The sequence below is a fragment of the Phyllobates terribilis genome, unplaced genomic scaffold, assembly GCF_046119375.1.
Source record: "Phyllobates terribilis strain yellow unplaced genomic scaffold, ASM4611937v1 Scaffold_5__5_contigs__length_657084704, whole genome shotgun sequence".
Classification (NCBI taxonomy): domain Eukaryota; kingdom Metazoa; phylum Chordata; class Amphibia; order Anura; family Dendrobatidae; genus Phyllobates; species Phyllobates terribilis.
Window position 1 is genome coordinate 157976535 of NW_027362765.1, and position 22717 is coordinate 157999251.

The following is a 22717-nucleotide window of genomic DNA, read 5'->3' on the forward strand; positions in this document are numbered from 1 at the left end:
TTTTTTAAAATGTGGTGCCCAAAACTGTACACAGTATTCCAGATGAGGTCTGACCAAAGAGGAGTAAAGACCGATAATGACTTCACGTGATCTAGACTGTATGCTTCTGTTAATACATCCCAGAATTGTATTTGCCTTTTTTGCTGCTGCATCACACTGTTGACTCATGTTCAGTCTATGATCTATTAGTATACCTAAGTCTTTTTCACATGTACTGTTGCTTAGCTCTATTCCTCCCATTCTGTATATGCTTTTTTCATTTTTATTGCCCAGATGTAGTACTTTGCATTTTTCCCTGTTAAAAACCATTCTGTTGGTTGCTGCCCACTGCTCCAGTTTATTTAGGTCTTTTTGAATCCTCTCTCTCTCTTCTCTAGTATTAGCTATCCCTCCTAGCTTTGTGTCATCAGCAAATTTAATCAGTTTACCCTCAATTCCTTCATCTAAATCATTGATAAAGATGTTGAACAATACAGGTCCCAGGACGGAGCCCTGTGGTACCCCACTTGAGACATTCATCCAGCTGGATGTGAAGCCATTTACAACCACCCTTTGAGTCCGATCACTAAGCCAGTTATGAATCCACCTAACAGTTGCCTGGTCCATTGCATACTTGGTCATTTTTTCAATAAGGATGGTGTGAGATACTTTGTCAAATGCTTTGCTGAAGTCAAGATATACTATATCTACAGCATTTCCCTGATCCACCCAGTCAGTGATTCTGTCATAGAAGGAAATTAAGTTAGTCTGACATGACTTGTTAGTTACAAACCCATGCTGACTCTGGTTAATCACTTCATTCTTATCCATGTACTTACATACATGTTGTTTAATAATTTGTTCAAAGATCTTTCCTGGTATAGAAGTCAGACTCACCGGCCTATAGTTCCCTGGGTCCACCTTCTTCCCCTTTTTGAAGATAGGAACAACATTTGCTCTTCTCCAGTCTTCTGGGACTTCTCCTGTTCTCCAAGAATTTTCAAAGATTATGGAGAGTGGTTCTAAAATTTCTTCTACGATCTCCTTCAGTACTCTGGGGTGTAATTCATCTGGACCTGGAGACTTGAACTCATTTATGTTAGCTAAATATTCCCTCACAATCTTTCTGTTTACAGATAACTTGGATTCCTCTATTCCTTTAAAAGGACAGTGAAGATCAGTTGATGTTACATTTTCTTTCTGAGAGAAAACAGATGCAAAATAGGAATTAAAAAGTTCGGCCTTCTCAACATCCTCTCTTACCATTTCTCCATTTTCATCCTGTAAAAATCCTATAGCATCTTTGACTTTTCTTTTACTTTTGACATACCCCCAAAATCCTTTTTTATTGCTTTTGACATCTCTTGCAAGCCTTAATTCATTGTCAGCTTTAGCTAACCTGATACGTGCCCTACAGGATCTGCAGACTGCATTATAATCTTCTTTAGATATGCCTCCCTCTTTCCATTTAATAAACATTTCTTTCTTTCTTTTTAGCATGTGTTTAAGTTCTGTGTTCATCCATCCTGGTTTCCTTAAATGCTTCCCATTCTTCCTACTTTTCGGGATTGTTAACGATTGTGCTTTGAGAATCTCATTTTTAAAAATTTCCCATCCTTCCTGGACATTTTTGTCCTTAAGGACATCCAGCCATTGGATCCCTCCTATTCTCTTTCTGAGTCTCTTAAAATCTGCCTTTCTAAAATCTAACCTTGAAGTCTGAGTCTTCACATGTCTTCCTCCTCTAGTTATCCAAAATTCTATAATAGCATGATCGCTGCCTCCTAGGGTCCCAGCCACCTTTACCTCCTCAACCATTTCCTCCCTGTTTATAAGGATTAGATCCAAAGTAGCAGATCCCCTTGTTTTCTCCCCTACCTTTTGGAAGATAAAGTTGTCAGCAAGAGAGGATAAGAATTTGCTTGACCTGTTAGTTTTACTTGAGAGAGATTCCCAACAAATGTCTGGATAGTTGAAATCTCCCATGACCACTACGTCATATTTTTTGGAGAACTTGGTCATTTGATACATAAAGAGTTCATCCATATCTTCAGCTTGCCCAGGTGGCCTGTAGTAAATGCCTACAATGGTGTCCTTTCCGTTGTTCTCTCCTTGTATTCTTACCCAAACAGTTTCCACAGAACTCCCAGTCTCTGAAGCTTCAATCTCTGTGCAGATATACGCTTTTCTAACATACAATGCAACACCTCCTCCTCGTTTATCAAGTCTGTTTCTTGCAAATAAGTTGTATCCTTTTAGCCTTTTATTCCAATCATGTGTATCGTCCCACCAAGTTTCAGTGATTCCAATGACATCATATTCCTTTTCCTGCATTAGTAGTTACAATTCTCCTTGTTTGTTGCCCATGCTTTGTGCATTTGTATAAAAACATTTTAGTTTGTGATTGGTTTCTCTTCCTCCCATATTTTTATTATTTAAATTGTTTTGTCTTTGTTCTTCCTTTCCACTTCCAGTAGCAGAGATCTCAATAGTATTTGTCAGCTGTATGGCTTTTTCTGGCCTTTTGCTTCCCTTCCCACATTGTTCTAGTTTAAAGCTCTTCTGATGAGTGTAGCAAGGCGACTTCCAAATACATGTTTTCCAGTCTTAGTAAGGTGCACCCCATCTCTAGCAAGTAGTCCATCGTATAGGTAATTCATTCCGTGATCCAGAAATCCAAATTCTTGTTGACCGGACCATTGACGTTTCCAGTTGTTCACCTGTAGAATCTTATTCCACCTCATTGTTCCATGGCCATCCACTGGGAGGATGGATGAGAAGACCACCTGCGCTCCCAATTCTTTCACTTTCTTGCCTAAGTCTTCAAAGTCACTGCAGATGGTTTCCAGGTCCTTTCTTGCGGTGTCATTTGTCCCCACATGTATTAGCAGGAATGGGTAGTGATCTGTAGGTCTGAAGAGTCTTGATATCCTGTCAGACACATCTTTAATTTTTGCTCCTGGAAGACAGCACATTTCTCTTGAGGTTATGTCTGGTCTGCAGATAGCTGCCTCTGTTCCTCTTAACAGGGAATCCCCCATGACCACCACTCTCCGTTTTTTCTTCACAACATTCTTCTTTCTCCATCCAGGAGGATTCTGAGGGCTTACAAGGTTATTCATTGCTGGCAAAGTCTTATTTTGCTGTATTTCTTCATGGTTCTCCTGCGTGAGAGCCTGGTACTGGTTCCTGAGCAGTATGGGTGCTGACTGCCTCTCAATCCTCCGGCTTCTGTGGGTCACATGCTTCCATTCCTCTGTTTCGTCAGGTGCAGTTCGAATTTCTTCCCTTTCTGAATCATGAAGAGATAATTCTGCTCTGTCTAAGAACTCTTCACCTTCCTTAATGATTTTCAAGGTAGTTAACCTCTCTTCTAGATTTCGCAACTTTTCCTCCAATAGGGACACAAGCTTGCATTTCTGGCATGTGAAGTTTGGCTTTTCCACTGGCAAGTCTGTGAACATGTAGCAGGATATGCAGCTCACCAAATGGCTCCTGGACTCTCCCATGTTCTTATTGTTAATGTTCTGAAAACAGTGAAAAAAGCCTAAAAAAAAAGCTTCAAAATGCGTGCGCCAGTAGGCGCGCGGTTTACCGATGTCCTCTTTTCAGCTCCAACAGCCAAAATCCAGTGTTCTTTGAGCTCGCGGAGACTCTTCACTTACCCCAAAATGCAGTGGGAATATGCAAATTATCTCCTCAGGACTCCTCCCCTGGTTTACCGATGTCCTCTTTTCAGCTCCAACAGCCAAAATCCAGTGTTCTTTGAGCTCGCGGAGACTCTTCACTTACCCCAAAATGCAGTGGGAATATGCAAATTATCTCCTCAGGACTCCTCCCCTCCCCTCCCCTTCCCAGACCTTAACCTGAGGCTACAGGACTAAGGTCCCCGGCGTGTGGGCTCGGCATCGGCCGACAAGACAAGGAACCTTTGCTGTTTTTGTGAACGTTGCTTTTGTTTTGGCGCCAAAGTTTTCCGGGACTAGCTGCAATACTAGCTTGTAATAGGGGTATAAGAGCAATTGGTATAGTTTCATGCGTTGTTATTGTTAATATTGATAGGATTGTACTCAGTGTGCCATCTCAGGGGGTCCCCATAGACCGCCCTCACTAGACTGACACTGTGTTTAGGTAAAATTGTTCCAAATCCCTAGAATAATTCACATAAGCAGGAAACCTTGAGATTGGCACATTGATTTCAGCTTTTGCTGATTGTGTGTATTTAGTAGGGACAGTGTCCCAGGTAGAACCTGAGGCTGATTCATGCAATACTGAATTTTAGTCCTATCCCTGTTTTAGTAAAGAAAGTGTTGTTTATTTCTGTCTCTGTCTCAGTTCGTGACTCAGGCTATGTGCCCACGATGCAGAAATGAAGCAGAAAATTTCTGCAGCATTTCTGCATCTCCCTGGCAGAAAAAACGCATGCAGATTGTGCATGCGTTTTTCCTGCAGAATACATGCAGATCCACATGCGGATTCACATGCGTTTCCGCATGCAGATTGACAAGCGCTTTCCAGGCGATAGCATCACTTGGAAAGTGCTTGATAACTAGGTCACACTATATAAATCCATGCAAACGGCATGGATTTATACAGTGTGACCGTAAAAATTAAAATAAATAAAGCTATACTCAGCCCGGCGTGGCTGCAGCGCTCGTTCCTGTCTGGTTCTCGGCTGCCGGCATATCGCGAGACAGAGCGGTGAAGGGCCTGCGGTCACATGACTGTGACGTCACCGCAGGTCCTCAAGCGATGCCGGCATTCAGAGAGAAGCCGCCGGACAGGTGAATATAACTTTATTTGTTATTTTATTCTTTTTTTACAGGTACAATGGTACCCAGGTCCGGATGAGAGTCTCCTCTCCTCCAGAACTGGGTACCATCCACACATAGAGACGCATAGAAGCCGCTTGTACAAATGTACAGTCGCGGTTTCTATGCGTTTCAATGCAAGTCAATGGCGGGAGTTCCGCTGCGCTTCCGCAAAATTAAATGACATGCTGCGAATTTTTGTACGCAGCATAAACGCTGCGGAAAAATCCACAGCATGTGCATAGAACATGCGGAATCCCATTGGGGACCATGGGGTGCGGATTACCTAGCGTTTAACAAGCATTTACGCTGCGGAAATTCCGCAGCATAAACGCTTGAAAAACGCTACGTGGGCACCCAGCCTCACTGGATCTCTCTCGGACCTCCAGTCATTACATTTTTGGCGTAGTCGGCAGGATCCAGTGCTTGTCATGGATGGAGGCGAGGGAAGAAATGACTCTGCTGCACCAGCAGCCCCCCCGCTGGTAGAGGAACCCCTGGCAGCCGCGACGACTGTGGGAGGATATGTGCCGGTAGGAGCTTTACTCCAGCACATGCCGAAATACGACAGGCATAACATGCCATTGCAGGATTGGGCTGAGAGGGTCCAGAGTGTTCTGCGGATGTGTAATCTGGCCCTCGCATTACGAGCAGAGTTGGCATTAAATGCACTAGAGGGTGACGCTAGGCGGATGGTGATGGTACGTCCAGAGTCAGAGAGGAGCACGTTAGAGAAAATCTTGGAGCTGTTAGAAGGGAGTTCAGGAGGCTGGTGGCCCAGCTTCGTTCCTTGTTTTTCAATCGGCCCCAAAGGGAATGTGAGACTTTGATGCAGTACTCGAACACTTTACAGGAAAGGTTGAATGAGGCGCAGCGACTAGACCCAGGGGCCATGGGGGCATTCCGAGAGGTAGACCGCTTGCTCCGGGATCAATTCATAACGGGGTTAGCCAATAGACTCCTTCGAGACAAACTGATGGAGATGTCCCGAGCTACCCCGGAATTATCCTTCTGGCTGATTTATCGGGCCGCGGTGGAAAGGGAGGAGGAGTCTACTCTGGTGGCCGAGGGGGCAGTTGACAGTGCATAGCTGGAGGGAGTTCCGGCACCAGTTTCAGGAGGGGGAGGACTGGTAAACGTTGTACAAGCTCTGCGTGCCGAATTGAAGGAGCTAAAGCTGGAGGTGTCTAAACTCAGAGCTGGGCCGGTCCCTACTCCTACGGAAGGGCCACCCGCCCCGTCCTCTGGAATGGTGGTTCCACAGTCTGCCAGGTCGCCCTCCTCGAATGATCCAAGTTCTCGTCCACGAGGAGCAGTCACTTGCTGGAGGTGTGGGCGTCGGGGACACATCTCCCGGTACTGCCAGATGTCTGCAGCCCCGGAGTCGCCTTCGCCGGCGTTAAACTCCCAGCTGATGCCATGAGAGGGCGAGCAGCAGCGGCCCACCCCCCACAAAGCCCTCGATGGGAAGAACAAGATTTGTTCGCATGCAGTCCAGTGCTGGAAGTAGAGTTTGAAGGGCGGAAGATGAGATGCTTGGTTGACACAGGATCCGAATGTACCATAATGCCCTTAGAGGTGTACGAGAGGCACTTCAGTCAACTCGTGGTTCCCGAGGACGGCCAAGTGATAAGGCTTACAGCCGCTCACAATGGCCAACTGACGGTGAAGGGGATCGTGTGGATGCAACTGAAAATGTTTGGTCAAGAGCTGGGTCAGAAAGGGATAGTGCTGGTGGACCACCCTCCTAGAAGAGGGATGGAGGTGACACTCAGAATGAACGTTCTGCGAGATTTAAATCATCAGATGTATGTCAGTGAGGGACCCCGATACTGGGCGCGTGCTACCCACCATCGACCCACCCAGAGAATGTTACACCGTCTAGTGCTGAGTTGCGATCTCCTGAAGAGTGCGGTCCCTGGGGGTCGTGTGGGCCTGGTCCGAGTGCCATCGCAGACCACGATCTCGCTATCGCCCCGGCATGAAGAACTCTTAATGCTGCCGGTGGGGGCTGCGCAGAGACTAAATGGGCTTGAAGTACTCATCGAGCCAGCCCCAGAGAAGTCCTCGTTCGCCAAGGCGCATGTGGCCCGGTCTCTGGCGATTGTGAAGAATGGACGGGTGCCAGTCAGATGTATGAATGCTTTAGATGAGGCTGTTACAATTCCTGCTGGGACCATTCTGGTTGAACTGTTCGTGCCAGCAGGGAAGGTGCCTGACAAGACAGTGTTCAAACTTCGCCCAGATGAACAGTCTTCATGGACATTCGCAGTCGAAGTAGGCCGGACCGAACCTCCTACCGAAGAATGGAATGGTCTGTGATCATGGACCAGATGGGATTGGATTGGGAGGAACTTACCCCCATGCAATTGGAGCAGCTGGAGAAGGTCTTGTGGGAACATCAAGAGACCTTTTTCGCGACATGCGGAGGATTTCAGCTGTTCCCGGACTATTGAGCATGAGATTCCCACGGGGGATACTCCTCCTATTAGGGAACGTTATCGTCAAATTCCCCCAACGCTCTATCAAGAGGTGAAGCACATGGTGGCCAGTATGCTTGAAAACCAAGTGATCCGAGAGAGCCAGAGCCCCTGGGCGGTCCCTGTGGTCTTGGTGCAGAAGAAGGATGGGACGCATATCCATTACCTCGCATAGAAGAGTCTCTGTCGGCATTGGGTCGGGCCAAATATTTCTCGATGTTGGATTTAGCAAGTGGCTATTGGCAGATACCAATGGCCAAAAAAGATCAAGCCAAGACGGTGTTTGTCCTACCAATGGGGCTCTATGAATTCAACCGGATGCCTTTCGGGCTCACTAACGCCCCGGGAACTTTTCAACGCCTGATGGAACATTGCTTAGGCGATCAGAATTTTGAATCAGTCCTGATATACCTAGATGACATTGTGGTGTTCGGGACCTCATTTGAAGACTATCTTGAGAAGTTATGGCAAGTTCTCTGGCGGCTCAGTTGTTATGGCCTAAAAATAAAACCAAAGAAGTGCCAATTGTTACAGAGTCAGATTGAGTATTTAGGTCACGTGGTGACTCCGGACGGGGTTCTGCCCGCGACCAGTAAGGTCATGGTTGTGCAGGAGTGGCCACCCCCCGTACCCTGCGAGAGGTTCGGGCCTTCTTAGGTTTAGTGGGGTACTATCGGCGATTTGTACCTAAGTTTTTACAAGTAGTGAGTCCCCTGAATGAGCTCTTAAGAGGGACGGCACAAGGCCCCCAAAATCGACCCATCCCTTGGGGACCCCAGCAGCAAAAGGCATTTGAGGAGGTGAAGACCGCCCTAACGTGTGCTCCGTTGTTAGCGTATGCCCGATTTGATTCCTCTATCCTGTTATACACCGATGGCAGTCTGCATGGGCTGGGGGCGGTACTAGCACAAGTGCAGGATGGTCAGGAGCGAGTAATCGCCTATGGCAGCAGGTCTTTAAGAGACACTGAATGCAACCCAGCTAACTACAGCTCGTTTCGCCTAGAGCTACTGGCCCTGGTGTGGGCGATGACAGAACGCATTGTCGAGTATTTAACAGGAGCTGAGGTACTAGTCATGACTGATAATAACCCTCTGGCTCACCTAGAAAACGCAAAGCTGGGAGCATTGGAGCTGCGGTGGGTCGCTCACCTTGCTAAGTTTAACTATCGAATTAAGTTTCGCTCTGGGCGGGAAAACGGAAATGCGGATGCACTCTCAAGGGTGCCACTTGGGTCCTCAGGGGAAAATGTTGATGACCAGCTTGAGGACACTGAAACCCCTTACTTGGGGCAGGTACCTATCTTCCGAAGTGTGGTACATTCAAGTGGGGTGGAGTAAGGGATGCCGTGTGTTCTGGGAAAAACACCCTCGGATTGGGCGAAGAACCAGATCGATTGCCCTGACATTGCACTAGTGCGCAATTGGGTACAAAAAGGGGTCTGGCCGCGTGCAGGGGAAAAGGCCCAGCTGTCCGTGGAAGGAATGAAACTACTGCGACAGTGGGATAAGTTGTGTGTGGAACAGGGCCTCTTGTACCGTAAGGTGTACCTGCCATCTGAGCTGCAGCACCGGTACCAGCTATAAATCCCTATGGGGATGGGTCCGGTGGTCGCTCGCGAGGCGCATGAGAAGGGGGCCCACTTTGGGAGTGAAAAGACACTCCAGTGGCTACAGCGAGTCCTCTTTTGTCCTAAATTGGGGGAGATGGTGACAGAGGCATGTCGGCAGTGTCGGGTCTGTGGGCTCAGTAAGAGCCCTGAGCAGCGGGCGCCCACGCAATCTATTAAGACTTCCGCTCCTTTAGAGCTGCTCATGCTTGACTATGTCTTGATAGGATACTCAACGTCTGGGTATTCCTATTGCTTGGTAATGACAGACCACTTCACCAAGTATGCTGTAGCAGTGCCGACAAGAGATCAGACGGCGGAGTCGGCGGCTGAAGCCGTGTGTCGACATTTCATCCAGGTATTTGGGTGTCCGCAAAGAATGGCACTCATATGTCGGGCTCTTCCACGTGGTCCAAAGCCAGAGTCTAATGTTGACTGCGTAACACTGATGCATGTTTCCTCCGTCCCCTCCTGCCAACCACGTTCAACAGAGAGGGGATGATTATCTTCTTCATCTTCTGACTATTGCTACCCATCACCTCTTCCTCCTCCATTTGTTAGTCGGCTCTTGCACCTTCACTAATAGTATGTCTGGTATCACCAAACCCCCTCGATCGCAGGAAGCCACCGTCACTTGGCATCCGCCTGTGTGACGATAGTCTGGAACTTTGAGGTCCTTAATCTGTTCCCACTCCGTAAACGTGATATGCTCCACGTCTGTACTGCTTTGGCCCAGGCTATACGACATGACATACTGGTCAGAGCTCGCTGCTGCCACATTCGCTGCAACATGTGCAGAGTGGAATTCCACCGCGTCGGCACATTGCATATCAATCTGTTAACTGGCATGGAGAAAGACCTCTGTATCGATGCAAGTCGATGACATGAGGGATGCGAACGGCAGAAGTGAGCACACAGCTTCTGTACTTTCTGAAGCAGCTCATCCAGGCCAGGATAGTGGCGGAGAAATCACTGTACCACCAGGTTGAGGATGTGAGCCTTGCAAGGCACGTGTGTGAGTTGGCCTCGGTGTAGGGCGCCAACTGGTTCGCACAGTTATCGCACATGGCCTTCCCTGGCTCCAGGTTCAGTGGAGACAGCCATCGCTGAAATTGAGCCTGGAGAACGGTCCACAACTATTCAGCTGTATGACTGCGATCTCCAAGGCATATTAATTTTAATACTGTCTGATTGCAGTGAGCCCTGGCTGCGCAGTACGGAGGTGGTGTGGATTCGCTCTGCACTGTTGAAACGCATGTCTCGTTAAGGCAGAGGTTGATTGCACAAGTGGAGGCCCTAGAGAAGGTGGGGGACGCAGAAGCAGTGGAGGAAGTGTGAAATACAGAGGTATGTTCTGCAAGCCTTGGGTATGTTCGGCAAGCCTTGGGTATTCCAAGATTTATGGAGCAGCCCCTTGCCCACCTGTCCCCACAGCCACCAGAGTCACCCAGTGCCCAGTCAGCGAGATGTAACGCCCTTGGCCATGCTTACTCATACAGGTGTCAGTGGTGAAATGCATCCTGGCAGCTATAGATTTAGTCCAGGAACGGGTGATGTTGTCTGAGACATGCTGGTGTAGCGCAGGCACAGGTTTCTTAGAGAAGTAATGGCATCAGGGCAATTGGTACTGGGGGACTGCGATGGCCATCAGCTTTCGGAAACCGTCTGTATCTACCAGGCGGAAAGGCAGCATTTCCGTGGCCAATAGATTTGAGATGGTGGAGTTCAACCTCTTAGCTTTGTCATGTGTAGGATGAAACAATCTTTTACATGACCACTACTTCGGGACCAAGGGCTCGCTGTGGTGCTGAGAGAGGGCGGAGTACGGTGAAACGGACAAACTGCTGAACTGTGAGTGAGGTGCAGGCGCAGATATTAAGGTGGATTGAGAAACGTATGGTGTGCTCAGTGAAACAAACACAGCAGGCATGTCTGCTTCCATTACAGCTGACAAACTCCCACTCAGCCTGATTGGAGCGGGTGGAGAACCAGAGGTTTTGTGGTGGGAGACCTGCATCCCAATACTTGGCACAGTAACAGAAGAGGAGGATGAAACAGCTGATGCGGTTGATGGGGCATCTGATGTTTGTTGAGGTCCGCTGGTCTGCATTTTAGTGCAGTGAGATTCCCAGCGTAACACATGTTGTGTGCGCATGTGAAGGTTCATGCATGTAGTAGTCAAGTTATTGCACTTTTCCCTTCTACTGAGTTTTTTCTTGCAAAGTGTGCAGATAACATAAGTTGGCTCATCCTTTGCAGTCTCCAAAAAGGCCCAGGCTAGGCAACTCTTGCCACCCCTGCGAGCTGCAGACCTGCAACCGCTGATGGACACAGCCACAGTTGTGGCTAAGGATACAGTGCTCCTAGTGCTTGCATCACTCTGTGTCTGCACCGTATGGTGGTAGGTAACCTCCTTGTCTTTCTCCTCCACCTCCTCAGATGACCTACTCAGCTGTGTGACTCTGGGTTCACACCAAGTAGGATCTCCAACCTCATCATCATCCAATATGTTATCCCATTCCTCAGCCTCAGAGTGACCCTTCTACTCATGCTGTCCTGACAGCACAGTACAGTCCGCATGAGCCTCAGGTATCTGAGTCTCATCAGGATCACCTCCCTCCCCAGTGGTTAATGTCTGATGATGAGGGTCAGGAACCTGCTCGGATGCTACTCCGTTCTGCCCCGAATCCAACATAAAAAAATGTTGGGCATTGGTGCAGATGCTTACCTCCTCTTCTTGACTCTGTGAATGTTTGGAGTACACTTCTGATGCCCATGGTATAGAATGGGTGAACAGTTCTACAGACTCACCCATCTGTGGTTCAGTTGAGCACTTGGACAGTTGTGACACGGGGGGAAGCAAGGGTAATTGGGGTGCCACCTTTGTGGACTGTACTGTGTGTGATGTTGAAGTGGAGCTGCTGTGCAGCTGCCAAAGAAAGGGAGTGAAGTAGCCCGTCCAGTAACAGAAGTTGTCAGTTGTCTTTCGATAGGACATGACGGTGTTGGTTCACTAGTGCTTTCACTGACATTATCACCTATCCCACATATACCTTGAAAACCAAGCCTATTCCCCCCTTCCACCATGACCTCTCTTTTTCCCACTCATTTTGCTCAGATATTGTAGTAGGAGCACGATATTAGCAAAACAAAAATAGATTTTTTCCTCTGCAACAGCTCTGCACACACCTGAATTTCAGAGGCACTAAATGACAAGGTAAGATATGGCTTTCTGTATAATGTTACTAACCAAACAAAGTATTTTTTTTACTATGGATGACACCTATATAACATAGGAGATATTCTCCAAAACATTTCAAACTGAGATGTCCCTGCTGTATAACGTTAGGAACCAAACAAAGTATTTATTTTCTTCTGCCTTTTTCCCACCATGGTGAGTCCCAGGACACAAGTGGTTCCATACTTGGACACTCTGATGAACTTTTTACATTTCCATTAATTGATTCTGGCCTCTCTCCCTGCACATCTCAAGAGGGACATGAGGAGATTGTGTGTAGTGATGCTCAAATATTTGAGCAGCCATGGTCAGAAGAAGATGACGGTGGGGAACGGCAATTAATGTCTCAGGTGGTAGATGATGATGAGACACAGTTGCCAACAATTGATGTTGTTAATAGAGATGAGCGTTGTTCTACTCGAACTGTTCGCCAATCTCAAATTCGAGCTGTTTTGGGCGGTGTTCGAGCCGGTCGGCGAACACGAACAATTTGAGAAAAATTCGGCTGTTCGAGGTTATGTTCGATAACTGTTCGTGCACCAAAATCATAACTGGATTTTTTCTCAGTAATGATGAAAATTAATGTTAATACGCAGTTTGAGTGTACAGCGGGGCGGGGGGAGGGGCAGGGGATGGATCTCTGCAGGAACAATGAAGATCTCCATTTTTTTTTCTCTTTCCCGCATTTGCAGTGGGGAGGTGCAATCTGTCAGCCTATCAGCAGCGCACACACGGAGCGAAGTGCTTTTTTTCACACAAGCAAGGGCATGTGTGATTGGCAGTGTATGTCACATGTCCTTGCCCTATAAGACCAAGCCATTTTCCCCGTCGCCACCATTTTCTCACTGCTGCAGCTGCGTGTTAGACGGCACCGCTGTTGCTGTGTGCGCTATACCTTGTTAATTTCAAGCCAATTTTCGCACAAATATACAGATAGCTTGGGAGTAGGGAATAGTTGTGATTGCAGTCCTTTTAAGGACTAGGTTACAGCATTTCCTACGACTTTTATCAAGCAGGTCTGTGCTCTTAAATAGATAGATTGTGGGAGTAAAGACTAATTGTAATTGGAGTCCTTTTCAGGACTAGGTTACATCAGTTCCTATCAGTTTTTGCCAGGCAGGTCTGTGCCAGTGCTGTGCAAGTTTTTTTCACAGCATTTGGCTGAATCTAGCAAAGCTAATCCTTTTTGGCCTATTGCAGAGTGTGTTAGTCAGTGGAGTAGCCTATCTGTGTTGCAAGATATACCACCTGTGTATAGAATACCAATTTTTTTACTGCACCTAGTGAAGTAAAATCTTTTGGGCATAGCATCATTCTATTAGTCCATCTATACTGACCTCCATCAGGTTGCAAATTAAAAATAATTTTTTTCTGCATCTAGCTCTGAAAAAATATTTGGGCTTCTAGCAGTGTGTGGGACTTGGTCTATTAGTCCATCTATACTGACCTCCATCAGGTTGCAAATTAAAAATAATTTTTTTCTTCATTTATCTCTGAAAAAATATTTGGGCTTCTAGCAGCGTGTGGGACTTGTTCTATTAGTCCATCTATACTGACCTCCATCAGGTTGCAAATTAAAAATAATTTTTTTCTGCATCTAGCTCTGAAAAAATATTTGGGCTTCTAGCAGTGTGTGGGACTTGGTCTATTAGTCCATCTATACTGACCTCCATCAGGTTGCAAATTGAATAAAAAAATTTTCTGCATCTAGCTCTGAAAAAATATTTGGGCTTCTAGCGGTGTGTGGGACTTGGTCTATTAGTCCATCTATACTGACCTCCATCAGGTTGCAAATTAAAAATAATTTTTTTCTGCATCTAACCCAGCCAATAGTTTTGGCCTAATACCACAGTTTGGCCACTCAGCTCTGCTCGGTTACCATCCATTGTTTTTTTGTGCAAACAACTCCAGAGTTGTGAATTAGTTAACCACCAAAATGAGTGGAAAAAGGCCTGCTGCTGGTGGAAAGGGGAATAGGCGTGTTGGGAAGGGGAAAAAAGGTTGTGTCCGTGGGGTAGGTGCAGAAGAAAGACCATCTTCCAGCCAAACTAAAATGTCTACTTCTTTTAGCGGACAATGTGATAAGATCCCTTTCTTACGGCCACGCCAATTGCTACAAATTCCAGATGAGGCACAAAAACAGCAGGTGCTTCAACGGATATCAAGTGCTCCTTTAAGTGGGCTCTCCTCCACATCAACTTCAACATCACAAATACTCCAGTCCTCAAAGGTGTCACCCAAATCGCACTTGCTTCCTCACAGCTCCCAAATCTCCAGCTGCCCGTCTGAGTATGAGGTAGAACAGATGGTTGAGTCTGCAGAGCTGTTTACTCATACTATAGCCTGGGAATCAGAGGTCGACTCCAGCGCTTCTGTGAATCCAGACGAGGGAATGATCTGCACTGATGCCCAGAATCTTTATGAGTCGGATCCAGGACCAGACGCAGAAGGTTCTGACCATAATGTAGACCCTCATTCCCAAACTGTAACTCCTGTTGGTGGAGACAATGAGGAAGACGATGATAAGACTCAAATACCTGATTGGAGCGACAACTTTAGTTTTTTGTCAGGGCAGGAACAGGTTGGCTCTGAGGACGACGGGTGTGATAACGCACAGGGTGATGATGATGAGGTCGGAGATCCCACTTACTGTCAACCCACAGTCAGCCAAGAGATGAGGTCAGCAGAGGAGGTGGAGGAAGATGCTAGTGACGACGAGGTCAGGTTGCGCCTTCCTGGACAGAGACGTAGTACTGGAAGCACGTCAACAACTGCATCCTCAAACACAACTCTGCCTCTCACCACAAGTCGTGGTGGCTCTTCAGGTCGCATGGGTGCTAAGCCTTGCATAGCCTGGGCATTTTTTCAGATCGATAAAGATGACCCAACTCGTGTTATCTGTAACATTTGTCAGCAAAAGCTAAGTAGAGGCCAAAAAATACATAGTTTGAGTACTTCATGCATGAACCGGCACATGGACATGAAGCATAAGTTGCAGTGGGAAGCTCAGTGTGCTACAATGCGGCCTAGCCGGCCGGGCCAACCACCATCTGCGATATCTTGTGCATCCGCGGCCTCTTCATCCTCTGTGACTGGGGGGACAGCAGTCACACCTGTTTTGGGGCGCAGACCTGCCACCTCTTTACCCGCAACAGCCAGCGTGATTGGCAGGTCATCATTTTCTTTGGAGGTGGTAACACCAGCTGGTCTTGAGCGCTGTCCGACATCGATAGCACCACCTTTGGATCAAGGCAACCTAACATGTCCGCCTGCATCTTCCTCACAGACCGGCAGTTTGCCGGGGACACCCTTATCAACCCCGTCTAAGCACAATAGCCAGCCCTCGGTCCCTCAGATGTGGACAAGTAAAAGACCATTTCCTCCTAGCCATGAGAAAGCTAAGAGGTTGAATTTCACCATCTGCAAGCTCTTGGCTACAGAAATGCTGCCTTTCCGCCTGGTGGACACAGAGGATTTTCGAGACCTTATGTCCGTCGCAGTGCCCCAGTACCAGATGCCCAGTCGGCACTACTTCTCAAAGAAAGGTGTGCCTGCGCTCCACCAGCATGTCGCACACAACATCACCGCTTCTTTGAGAAACTCTGTGTGTGACAGCGTGCATTTCACCACAGACACTTGGACGAGTAGGCATGGACAGGGGCGTTACATGTCGCTGACTGGGCACTGGGTAACTATGGTGACAGCAGGACAAGGGGCTGCTGTCCAAGTCTTGCCGTCCCCACGAGTTGTGCGTCAATCCTCTTTATGTCAAAGTTCCTCCACTGCTTCTGCCTCCTCAACCTCCTCTCGGTCTTCCACCTGCACCCAAAGCCTGTCTGGTCATGCCACAAGCTTTCTAACTGCGCAGAAGGGATCCTGCACACCTCCTTACTATGCTGGCAGTAGGGCTCAACGTCATCAGGCGGTTTTTACATTGAAATGTCTGGGAAATGTGAGTCACACAGCTGAGGAGTTGTGGTCAGCTCTGGAGAACCAATTTCATGAATGGTTGTCTCCACTGGACCTGAAACCAGGGAAGGCCGTGTGCGACAATGCTGCAAACCTGGGTGCGGCCCTTCGCCGGGGCAATGTCACACACGTGCCTTGTATGGCTCACGTGTTGAACCTGGTTGTCCAGCAATTTTTAGCCCACTATCCCAGACTAGATGGCCTTCTGCAGAGGGCACGGTCACTGTGTGCTCACTTCCGCCGTTCGCATCCCGCAGCTCAGCGACTTACATCTCTACAGAAGTCGTTGGGCCTGCCACTTCACCGGCTAAAATGCGATGTGCCTACCCGGTGGAATTCAACTCTGCACATGTTGCAGCGACTGTGGCAGCACCGACAAGCCCTGGTGCAATACGTTCTGACGTATAGCCTGGGCCAACGAGATTCAGAGGTGGGGCAAATCACGCTGGAGGAGTGGTCTCAGATCAGGGACCTATGCACCCTTCTGCACAGTTTTGAAATGGCGACGAAGATGTTTAGTGCTGACGATGCCATTATCAGCATGACTATTCCGGTGATTTACATGCTGGAGCACATGTTAAACAGAATTCGGAGTCAGGTGGTGGCACAAGAGGAGGTGGAGGAAGTAGAGGAGGAGGAGTTGTATGCGGAAGGGCTAACATCTGCAAGGTCCAGACGGTCGGCAGCACCAAGGCGGCAGGCATGTGAGAGTGGGGGAGATGATTTTACCAGGGCGCATGGTAGCAGCCAAACTAGTGAGGAAGGTGCAGGAGCCCAGGAAGAAGTGGAGGACGAACTGATGGAAGACTCATCAGATGAGGGAGACCTTGATCACATTTCTGTTGTGCGAGGTTGGGGGGAGAGGACAGAGGAAGGAAGCATGATTGTTACCTCGCCACCAACACAACAGGGACTTGGTGCTCCTGGATGCGCAACACACATGAGTGCCTTCTTGCTGCACTACCTGCAACATGACCCTCGAATTGTGAGAATTAGAAATAATCCTGACTACTGGGTTGCCACACTGTTAGATCCCCGGTACAAAAGTAAATTTGCAGAAATTATTCCTGCCATAGAAAGGGATGCACGCATGCAGGAGTATCAGCAGAGACTGTTGCAGAATCTTACATGTGCTTTTCCACAAAATACCAGTGGTGCACGTAGTGAATCTCACAGTTCCAACTTGCCAACCGTGGGACCGTCAAGTGTTCAGCACTCAAACCGTAACAGAACCACAGTATCTGCTGGTAACATCAATTTTGCGGAATCATTTCACCACTTTTTTAGCCCATCCTTTGCAAGGCCACAGGAGACAAGAAGTCTGACACATAGTCAACGCCTAGAGACGATGGTACAGGAGTATCTCCAAGTAAACATTGAAGCCACGACTGTGTCACTGGACCCTTGCTCTTTTTGGGCTTCCAATCTGGATAAATGGCCGGAGCTAGCCACTTACGCCTTGGAGATCTTGTCATGCCCCGCAGCCAGCGTTCTGTCTGAACGTGTGTTCAGCGCTGCTGGTGGTGTGCTGACAGATAAGCGCACGCGGCTCTCCACTGATAATGTAGACAGACTCACGTTCATAAAGATGAACAAATCATGGATCCGAAACGACTTTTCTACCCCTGTGTCATCCTGGGGAGAGTAAAAGCTTGATGATTGGTTAAAATCACCCTACCAACCGTTTTAAGCTTTCAAATTACTAATCATGTTTATCTGTATCTTGACTGGAAAATAATTTGGGCTTTGTAGCAGTGTGCAGCACTGATCCTATTAGGCCATCTATAATAAGCTTCACCAGATTTAAAATTAAAAATAATTTTTAGCTGCATCTAGCCCGGAAAATAATTTTGGGGCTCCGAGATGCGCAAGACACATAAGTGCCTTCTTGCTGCACTACCTGCAGCATGACCCTCATATTGTCAGAATTCGAAGTAATCATGACTACTGGGTTGCCACACTCTTAGATCCCCCAAACTTTTCGATCAACCTTTTCATTTTAATAAAGACCAAAAAAATGGTCATTTTTGAAATTATAAGCATTAGCAGGTTGTTAGAAACTGAAATCAAACAGTTTTCAACTCAAAACTTTATTCTAGGTGATGTTACATTTTCACATAGGACCCCTTGTTCGAAAGGAGCTTCTGAACTCTCTCGTCCATTGAATTTGTCAGGTTTTGGATGGTTTCTGCTTCAATTGTTTTGCATGAGGACAGAATACCCTCCCAGAGCTGTTGCTTAGATGTGAACTGCCTCCCGCCATCATAGACACTCCTTTTAATGATGCTCCAAAGGTTCTGAATGGGGTAGAGGTCAGGGGAGCATGGGGGTCACACCATAAGTTTGTCCCCTTTTATGCCCATATCAGCCAGAGATGCAGATGTTTTATGTGCAGCATGAGATGGTGCATTATCATGCAGAAAAATGATCTTGCTGTGAAATACACGGTTCTTCTTCTTAAACCATGGCAGGAAGTGCTGTTTGAGAAAATCCACATACATTATGGAGTTCATCTTTAGCGCCTTCAGGGATCCTAAAGGGGCCGACAATCTCTCTTCCCATGATTCCAGCCCAAAACATTACTCCACCTCCTCCTTGTTGGCGCTGTAGCCGTGTTTGCGTGGGGTGTCCATCAACCAGCCATCCTCCACTCCATTCATCTGGACCATCGAGCGCTGCACGGCACTCATCCGTGAACAAAACAGTTTTGAAATCAGTCTTCATGTAATGTTTGGCCCACTGGAGCCGTTTCTGCTTGTGTGAAGTGGATAGAGGAGGTCGACAGGATGGCATATGCACAGCTGCAAACCTCTGAAGGACCCTGCATCTTGTTGTTCGGGGGACGTTGGAGGCACAAGCAGCTTCAAAAACTTGTCTGCTGCTATGACAAGGCTTTTTTGCCGCTGCTCTTTCAACCTGACGTAATTGCCTGTAGGAAAGAGTCCTCAATTTGCCCTTAGCACGCACACGTGTGTACTGTGAATCAGCTACATACTTCTTGATTGCCAAGACACTTCATCCTGATCATCGCACAATGTTGATTGTAGTCATGCCTTGACCTAAACACTCCACAATTTGTTGCTTCTCAGCAGCCGACACATCCTTTTTCTTTCCCATTTTGGCAGAAAATGTAGGCTGCTTAATAATGTGAGAGAGCCTTCTTAAGTAGTCTTGCCTTTCATTGGACACACCTGCCAAACTAATTAGCACAGGTGTCTGCAATTGCTTACAGTGATATAAAGAGCCCTGACACACATCACCATCAATGAGTTTAACTGACAAACAAACAAATTCTTCCCTTATCACTCCTAAACACTTTTTGCATAATAATTTGGAACGCGGTGTACATGTGCTTTTCCACAAAACACCAGTGGTTCACGTAGTGAATCTTACAGTTCTAACTTGCCAACCGTGGTCTGTATGGAATTGTTCAATAAAGGGTACAAAATTAAGATAACATAGATGGGAGAGGTCTCTATGAATAGGAATTCCTAAGTATTTGATACCCTGTGAGGGCCAGGCAAAGGGAAAGTTGGACTGGATGGAATCCTATATGGATTTAGGGAGGGAGACATCGAGGGCCTCAGACTTCGCTGCATTGATTTTAAAATTTTACCATGTAACAAAGTGATCTATTTCAGCCATAACAGCAGGGATGGATATATGTGATTGAGTGATATATACTAGGACATCATCAGCAAATAGAGAGCACTTGTACTCGGTGCCTCCCACCTCAATCCACCTAATATTGGGGTTATGGCGAATTGATGAGAGCAGGTGCTCCGTCACTAGGATGTATAAGAGAGGGGACAGAGGACATCCCTGCCTTGTCCCATTGGTGATTGTGAAAGGTGATGAAAATGTTCTGACGCACCCCCTGGGCCTTGGGACACCCGGAGCCGGACCCTTTTTGGTGGATGCTGGTGGTTGTAGTCTTCGTGGCGGCGATCCGGTTCCGTGGCTCAGGGCGGTCAAACTAGTGGCGGAACTATTTATGTGGTTTTGATGTTTAAATGTCCGACTACGCCACCCGTGGATTGCGGTCAGAGTGAACCGCCGCTACAGGGCAGACCGCTAAGGCTGGTGTTGTGGGTGCAGCAGAGCGTAGCATAACTCCCCACGGGAGGAGTATAGCCTCAGGGCAGTGTATGCGGAGGATGGGGGTGATGGTGCAGGGCAGCAGCAGTAACGACACGGAGTCAGTGATGCAGTTCAGGGCCTTTACTCACAGTTCTTATTATCCAGACCACGTCTGCAGGTAACGGCTGCCCACGTCGTACTGTGCTCACCAGGTGAGGGGCTCAGACAACTCCCAGATAACTTTGGAGCGCTTCACAGGACCCCCTTTGTGTGTCCTTTGTCTGGCCTTTCTTACCAACACTTCTGTCCGGCTGCCTCGGGCCTCCTCTTGGTAAACTTGGCGCCAGTTTCCCTGACCCTATGTGGTGCCTTCCTAGCGGGTGGAGCAAGGGGCTGCGCCACATAAAATGTCAGAGCCTCCGGTTTCTAGCTGAGGGTCGTTTCCTGCCTCCACTAGTTCGGGGACCGGTCTCCCCCTTTGGCCTGACCCCTCCACGCAGGTGGATTCGGGCGTGCGGTGGCGACTCGCCCGTCCGCACCCCTGGGATCCCTTCATTCCTCGTTCCTGGAGCCTTCTCCGCTCCTCTTCCTTCCTTCTCCCTCTTGCAGGCCTGGGCCTCTGTTACTAGGCCCGCCTCCGGAGCAGAGCTCATGCAGAGCCCCTGCTCCCTGCCACTTCTGCTCAGACTTCTCTGCACTGAACTAAGATGGTGCCCACCTTTTATACTCCCTTCTCAATGCACCCAGGAACTGCTTCCTCCCTGCTCCTGCACTGCAGGGTTCCCCTTCCTCAGTGTTCCCTCCCCCCACTCCAGCCAGGGACAGGGACTGTCGTGCCCATCTCAGGGGCATATTGGTCGCCCTGCCCCACGGCAATGTGGTGTAATGCATGCAGGTGTCGGGTCCTGATCCACACTCCATCCTTATCTGAGAGTGAGATATCACACCTCTGGGTGAGGTGCAATACGTCTGTAGCAACCGAGCCCTCGGTGCTACAGTTCCATTTATCTTCAGCCTAGGTGACGTATTGTGATACAGGGCCGTGATTTTGGCTATAAAAGGGTCCCCTAGACCCCTACCCCAAGCTTTTTAAGAGAATCATATATGGCGTGCCAGGAGACTCTATGGAATGCTTTCTCAGCATCCAACGAGAGTATCTACTTACAAATTTTTAACTGCATCTAGCCCAGGAAATACTTTGTGCCTAGTAGCAGTGTCTGCTAGTCAGCGGATTATCCCGGCTGTTAAGCAAGCTACACCACCTGTAGTTTAGACACTTAATTTTTTCAAAGGAAATGCTTCGGGACCACGGGATACTCAGTGAAGAGCATCAGGAGGCACCCCAAGGCATAGGGGCTGGGACTGGCACTAGGATGCCTTGCGGTGGACAGCCGAGCTCGATCCTTATAAAAGCTTTTTAACTGCAGCAGCTTTAGTGGACGCTACTGGAGCTGGAATTACGCGGCTGCTGGCATGAGACTTGCCCTCCAATAGATCCTTGTAAATGGATTTAAAGTGTATTCATTCAAATTAGAGGGACAATTTAAATTAAAAAGCTTAGAGCTGCCTCCACCACAGGGGGGCTCTCTCGACCCACCAGCGGACAGGCACCAGTATTGGGAGAGGGGGGCTGGCCGTCAGGGTTCACCGCGGCTCTGGCACAAACCCGGCGACACGGAGGTGGCACGGGCAGGAGCGGACTGGCCGTCTCGGCTTCTCACTTTTTGGATTTTAGAAGGGCATGACATGCCTATATCTGTGTCTCCCCCTCCTTTTACTCCTCCACCTCTTTTCTTTTCGCATGACTATATGTACTTGTCACTTTTCCATGTGTTAGTTGTGTCTTCTGAGCAGCTTGTCAGCTTTTGGACACCTTTGAAGGTGTTTTCTATGTGTTTCTATGTGTTTTTGTTTGCCTGCCATTGGTTTTAACGGTGTTCGAAGGTGTTCGACGAACAGTTCGACGAACAGTTCGGCGAACACACGGGTGTTCGACGAACCGAACCGAACTCGAACACTACGGGGGTGGCTCAACACTAGTTGTTAAGTCAACAAGTCAGGAGGACCAGAGAGTGGAAGTGGAAGATGAGGTGGTGAACGATTAAGTCACTGACCCAACCTGGGAAGGTGCCATGCAGAGCAAGCACAGCATCACAGAGGGTGAGGAATCTTCATCGCTGCAACAAGAAAAAAAAGGCAGTGGGGTGGCCAGAGGGAGAAGGCGGGCAACTGTTCCCCAGGCAACCTACTAGCAGCAAGATCCCAGGTCAAGGGTTAGGCGTCCCCCAGTCTGGTGCTTTATTTTATTGAAAGTGCGGAAGACAAGAAAATGGAAATTTCAAACCTGTGCTATACCAGGATCAGCAGGCTCCTGACCACTACCAGCCTGACCACCACCAGCATTCCCAGGCACATGTCATCCAATACTAGGTGGGCTAAATGTCTGGGTCCACAATCAGTGTCTGCGGGTGACACCACTGCCTCTTCTCCTGTGCTACGTGCTTGTCAATCCCCTGTCCAGGATGCAGGCGCCAATGCATCCCGCCCTGCA